Genomic DNA, 6,899 nt, shown 5'->3' with positions numbered 1-6,899 from the left:
CGCCACCATGCCCAGTTAATTTTTGTAGTTTTAGTAGAGACGGGATTTCACCATGTTGACCAGGATTGTCTCGATCTCTTTACCTCGTGATCCATCTGCCTCGGCCTCCCAAAGTGCTGGGATTACGCACATGTATATTTACTGCAGCACTATTCACAATAGCAAAGACTTGGAACCAACACAAATGCCCATTAGTAATAGTTCCAAAAAAGAAAATGTGACACATATACACTATGGAATAATATTTGCAGCCATAGAAAAGGATGAATTCATGACCTTTGCAGGGACATGAATGAAGCTGGAAACCATCATTCTTAGCAAACTAACACAAGAACAGAAAACTAAACACTGCATGATTTCACTTAATAGTGGGAGTTGAACAATGAAAACACATAAACGCAGGGAGGAGAACATCACATACCAGGGCCTTTCAGGAGATGAGAGGCTAGGGAAGGGACTGTATTAGGAGAAATACCTAATGTAGATGACAGGTTGATAGTGTGCAGCAAACCATCATGGCACTTTTGTATCCATGTATACCTATGTAACAAATCTGCACATTCTGCACATATACTCCAGAACTTAAAGTATAATTAAAAAAATAAATTAAAATAAAAAATACATTTAGAAGAAATAGATAAATTCCTGGAGGAAGCTAAATCCCACAATGCATCAATAACAAGTTCTAAAATTGAGGCAGTATTAAATAGGCTGCCAACTAAAAAAAAGCCAAGTACCCGATGAATTTACAAAAGAATCCTGTGATAGACAGAAACAGGAGATGGTACCATTTTTTGTGAAACTATTCCAAAGACTTGAAAAGCAGTGACTCCTCTGTAACTTATTTTATGAGGCCAGCACTATCACGATACCAAGTCCTAGCAGAGACACAGCAAAAAAAAAAAAAAAGAAAGAAAGAAAAAATTTCAGGTGAACATTCCTGATGACCATTGATGCAAAAAGCATCAGTTAAATACTAGCAATCCAATTCAGCAGCACATCAGAAAATGTTATCCACCTCAGTCAGGTCAGCTCCATCCCTGGGTTGCAAGGCTAGTTCAATATATGCAAATCAAAAAATGTAATTTCTTACATAACCAGAACTAAAGACAAGAATGATATGATTATCTCAATAGACACAGAAAAGACTTTTGGATATAATTTACCACTGTTGGTGGGAGTGTAAATTAGTACAACTGTGGAAGACAGTATGGCAATTTCTCAAGGTTATAAAACCAGAAACACCATTTGACCCAACAATCTCATTACTGGGTATATAACCAAAGGATTATAAATTACTATAAAGACACATGCGTACATATATTTATTGCAGCACTATTCACAATAGCAAAACTTGGAACCAACCCAAATGCCCATCAGTGATAGACAGGATAAAGAAAATATGGCAATATACACCATAAAATATTTTGCAGCCATAGAAAAGGATGAGTTCTTGCCATTTGCAGAGACATGGATGAAGCTGGAAACCATCATTTTCAGCAAATTACAGAAAACCAAATACCACATGTTCTCACTCATAAGTGGGAGTTAAACAATTAGAACACATGAACACAGGGAGGAGAACTTCACACACCAGGGCCTGCTGTGGAGTGGGAGGCTAGGAAAGATCATTTGGAGAAATACCTAATGTAGGTGATGGGTTGACGGGTCCAGCAAACCACCATGGCATGTATATATTTATGTAACAAACCTGCATATTCTGCAAAGGTACCCCAGAACTTAAAGTATAATAAAAATAAAATAAAATAAAAAGTAAATATTGACATATGGGATTTAAACTAAAGGGCTTCTTCACAGCAAAAAAACTATCTTCAGGGCAAACAGTCTAGAGAATGAGATAATAATTTTGCAAGCTATCCATCTACCAAGGCCCAATACCCAAAATCTACAAAGAACTTATTTATAAGAAAAAATTGGGCAAAGAACATGAACAGATACTTCTCAAAAGAAGACAGACAGGTGGCAAATATATATATATATATATATTGCAAAAAGCTCAATATAACTAATCATCAGAGAAATGCAAATCAAAACAATAGTGAGATACCATCTCACTCTAGTCAGAATGATGGTTGTTAAAAAGTCAAGAAACAACAGATGTTAGTGAGGTTGAGGAGAACTAGAATCTTTTTTACATGTTTTCTGGAAATGTAAAGTAGTTCAATTGTTATGGAAGACAATGTTATGATTCCTCAAAGACCAAGAACTGGAAATATCATGACCCAGCAATTCAATCACTGTGTATATACCAAAGAAATGTAAATCATTCTATTATAAAGATACATGCGTGTATATGTTCATTGTGGCACTATTCACAATAGCAAACACTTGGAATCAACCCACATACCCATCAATGATAGATTGGTAAATATACGCCATGGACTACTATGGTATTCCATGTAAAGGTATGAGATCATGTCCTTTGCAGGGATATGGATGAATCTAGAAGCTGTTATGCTCAGCAAACTAATGCAAAAACAGAAAACCAAACACCAACTGTTCTCGATTATGAGTGGGAGCTGAACAATAAGAAGATGAAGACATAGAGAGGGTAACAAAATACATGGGAAGATGTTAAGGGAGTTGTGGGGGGAGGGAGAACATCAGGAAAAATAGCTAAGGCATCCTGGGCTCAAAATTTAGGTGACAGCTTAATAGTTGCAGCAAACGAGCATGACACACATTTACCTATGTAATAAACTTGCATGTCTTGCACATGTATCCCAGAACTTAGAATAAAATAAAATTAAAATATTAGTTTTTATACCCATAAATAAGAAAAAAAGAAAATTTTGAAATTTAAAAATGACTTAAATATAAGACCTGCAATTATCAAAATTCTAAAAGATAGCCTAGGAAAAACTCTTCTGGACATTGGCCTAGCCAAAGAAATTAGGACTAAGACCTCAAAAGAAAATGTGACAAAAACAAAAATAAATAACTGTGGCCTAATTAAATTAAATAGCCTCTGAACAGCAAAGGAAATAATCAATGGAGAAAACAGACAACCTACAAAATGAAAGCAAATATTTGCAAACTATACATATAACAAAGACAAACATCCAGAATCTACATGGAACACAAGCAAATCTGTAAGAAGAAAAACCACATTAAAAAGTGGGAAAATCATGCATAGAATACTAAAACCAGACCCCTTTACTACACCTTATACAAAAATTAAATCAAGATGGATTAAAGACTTAAATGTAAAACCCAAAACCATAAAAAAAAAAACCTAGAAGAAAACCTAGGCAATATTATTTGGAGCATAGACATGGACAAAGACTGCATGATGAAAATGCCAAAAACAAAGACTCCATGATAAAAATGCCAAAACCAAAAGCTAAAATTGACAAATGGGATTTTATTAACCTAAGGAGCTTCAGTACAGCAAAAGAAACTATTGTCAGAGTGAATAGACAACCTACAGAATGAGAGAAAATTTTCCGATCTACCCATCTGACAAAGTTCTAATATTCATAATCTATAAGGAAAGGGAAAGGAAAAAGGAAAGGAAGAGGAAGGAAGAAAGGAAGGAAGGAAGGAAAAAAGAAGGAAAGAAAGAAGTCTCCATCACACAGTGGGGCAAAGGATATGAACAGATACTTCTAAAACGAAGACTTATTTGGCCAGGAAACATATGAGAAAAAGCTCAAAATCACTTATTAAAGAAATGCAAATCAAAACTGTAATGACATATCATCTCACACCAGTCAGAAGAGTGATTATTAAAAAGTCAAGAAAAAATAGATGCTGGTGAGGCTATGGAGAAATAGGAATGTGTTTACACTGTTGTTTGGAATGTAAATTAGTTCAACCATTGTGGAAGGCAGTGTGGTGATTCTTCAAGGATTTAAAACAATAAATTCCATTTGACCCAGCAATCCCATTACACAGGGAGAGGAGCAACACATGCTGGGGCCTGTCAGGGAGTAGGGAGTGTCATGGGGAGGGAGAGCAGCAGGAAAAACAGCTAATACATGCTGAGATTAATATCTAGGTGATGGGTTAGTAGCTTCAGCAAACCACAACGGCACACATTTATGTATGTAACAAACCTGCACATCCTGCATGTGTATTCCGGAAGTCAAAATAAAATTAAATTAAAAAAAACTTAAATGGGAAGATAACATGAACAAATACAAAATATACAAATGGCCAACAAGCACATGCATAAATGATTAACATCACTAATTATGCAAATTAAAACCACAATAAAAAAATGAACATTAAAACCGCAATTACATATCACCTTACCCCAACGAGAATGGCCATTATTAAAAAATCAAAAAATAAAAGATGATGCAGATATGATGAAAAGAGAACACGTACACAAAGTATTGAGAATGTAAATTAGTACATGCTTTATGAAAAACAATATAGAAACCTCTCAAAGTAAGAAAAGTAGATCTACCATTTGATCCAAGAATCCCACTACTGCAGGAGTGCCCAAACCCCAAGCCATAGACCAATACCAGTCTCTGACCAATACCAGTCCTTGACATATTAGGGACTGGGCAGCATAGTAGGAGGTGAGTGGCAGTTGAGTGAGTGAATCATCATTTCCCCATTGCTTGCATTATCACTTGAGCTCCACCTCAGTGGTGGCATTACATTTTTATAGGAATGCGAACCTTATTGTGAACTGCACACAAAATGGATCTAGGTTGCACACTTCTACTGAAAATCAAATGCTTGATGATATTTCACTGTCTCCCATCACCCCCAGAACACAGTCTAGTTGCAGGAAAACACACTCAGGGATCCCACTGATTCTACAAATCCATTAGTGAGTTGTAGAATTATTTCATTATATATCACAACATAATAATATAAACAGAGCGTATAATAAATGTAATGCACTTGAAACATCTCAAAACCATCCTCACCCCACCACAGTCCATGGAGAAATTGTCTTCAATAAAAGTGGTCTGTGGTGCCAAAAATGTTGGGGACTGCTGCACTATCTACCCAAAGAAGTCATTATATTAAAAAGACAGCAACATACAGATGTTTAACACAGTATAATTCACTATTACAAAGTTGTGGAATCAACTTAAATTCCTGATCATTGATGAGTGGATAAAGAAAAAAATATAGCACATGTAGATATATACCACAAAATAGTACCTAGTGATAATACAATAATGTTTTTTTGTAGCCACTTGGATGAAACTGGAAGCCATTATCCAAAAAGAAGTAAAGCAGGGCTGGAAAACCAAGTACTGCTTATTCTCACTTATAAGCGGGAGCTAAGCTATGGGTATGTGAATCACTTCAGTGGGGTATAATGCACATTGGAAGCTAAGAACAGGGAAGGTGGAATGAGGATGAGGGATGAAAAATAATTTATTAGGTACAATGTGTACTATCTGTTTGACAATTATACAAAAAGCCCAAACTTTACCACTATACAATTTATCCATTTACTCACAACTCTTGCTTACCCAATACTAATAAATTAAAATAAATAAATAAATAAGATTAAAATGCTGTTAATAAAAAAAATAGGAAAAAAAACCTCACCTCTCATGAAAAAGTAAGTCTGCCAGCAGACTGCCTTTAAACCCAAATCACAACCCAATGCAAGATCTCCAGCTTTCTTGCTTGCCCTGTAGATTTTGGACTTGCTAGCTCCCACAATTGCATGATAAAAAAAGTTTTAACTATCTATCTCTCACCAATTATCAATCAATGCATATGCTATGTGTCTACTTTCCCAAACATCATATAGGTTCTATTTCTATTAATAGAATTCTCACTAATACATATTTTGGTACTGAAAGTAGATCTCAAGAAAATCTTGAGTGTATTTCTTCTATCAGTTATGGATTTTATGGAATTATTCCTCTACTATGATTAGATTTAATATGACTCAATTGCCGATAGTAAATAGTATTTATGGGACACCCATGCATCCTACAATTGCTCACAGATCCTAAACAACACAACTCTGCATTACCTCTCATAGTACATTTTTTATTTTTTTCCATCTTGTTTGCCCAATTATAGGATACTGGCTCATCAATGCTTTCCCATATGAGAGACATGATCCCTCTTGCTACTGATTTTAGCTAGCCATTCAGTATTCCTATATACTATTCCCCAATCTAGACTCATAGCTTACCACCTTACCTACTTTACATATTTCTCATATATCACTGCTAAGATCCAAGACCCTTCATGACCACCACAATTAAGGACTCTCAAGAGTATTCTCTTCAATGATTTGCTAGAAAAACTTCCTAAAACAGAAAAGCCATCATATTCATAATTATTATGTGTTATAGTTAAACAATATAGGTCAAAACCAGCAAAGAGGTTGTAGGGCAAGGTTCGGGAGATAACAGAGACAAGATTTTAATTTTTGTACTGTTTGTGAGTTTCAAGTGATACTCATTAGCTAGCTTCCCCAGGAGCTACATTTTGCCTTCAGTTTGATTGCCATCAAAGATAAATCTTTGATGCCGTTCAACACTCAAACAGCTTATTCCAGTAGCACTCTTAACAAAAGAGGTAACAGAAGCAGACCAATGACATGGGACAGAGACAGCCAAGGGTTCAGAATACTATCTGACCAAAAGAGAATTTGATTTGGGCAACATTCTCAGAATTTGGAACTCTTGAGAGGCTGAGGTGGGTGGATCACGAGGTCAAGAGATCAAGACCATCCTGGCCAACATAGTGAAACGCCATCTCTACTAAAAATACAAAAATTAGCTGGGCATGGTGGTTCGCACCTGCAGTCCCATCTACTCAGGAGGCTGAGGCAGGAGAATTGTTTGAACCGGGGAGGCGGAGGTTGCAGTGAGCCGAGATCCCGTCACTGTACTCCAGCCTGATGCCTGGCGACAGAACGAGACTGTGTCTCAAAAAAA

The sequence above is a fragment of the Cebus imitator genome, unplaced genomic scaffold (genome assembly GCF_001604975.1).
Source record: "Cebus imitator isolate Cc_AM_T3 unplaced genomic scaffold, Cebus_imitator-1.0 Scaffold954, whole genome shotgun sequence".
NCBI classification, from domain to species: Eukaryota; Metazoa; Chordata; class Mammalia; order Primates; family Cebidae; genus Cebus; species Cebus imitator.
Note: the sequence above shows the minus strand (reverse complement) of the source record.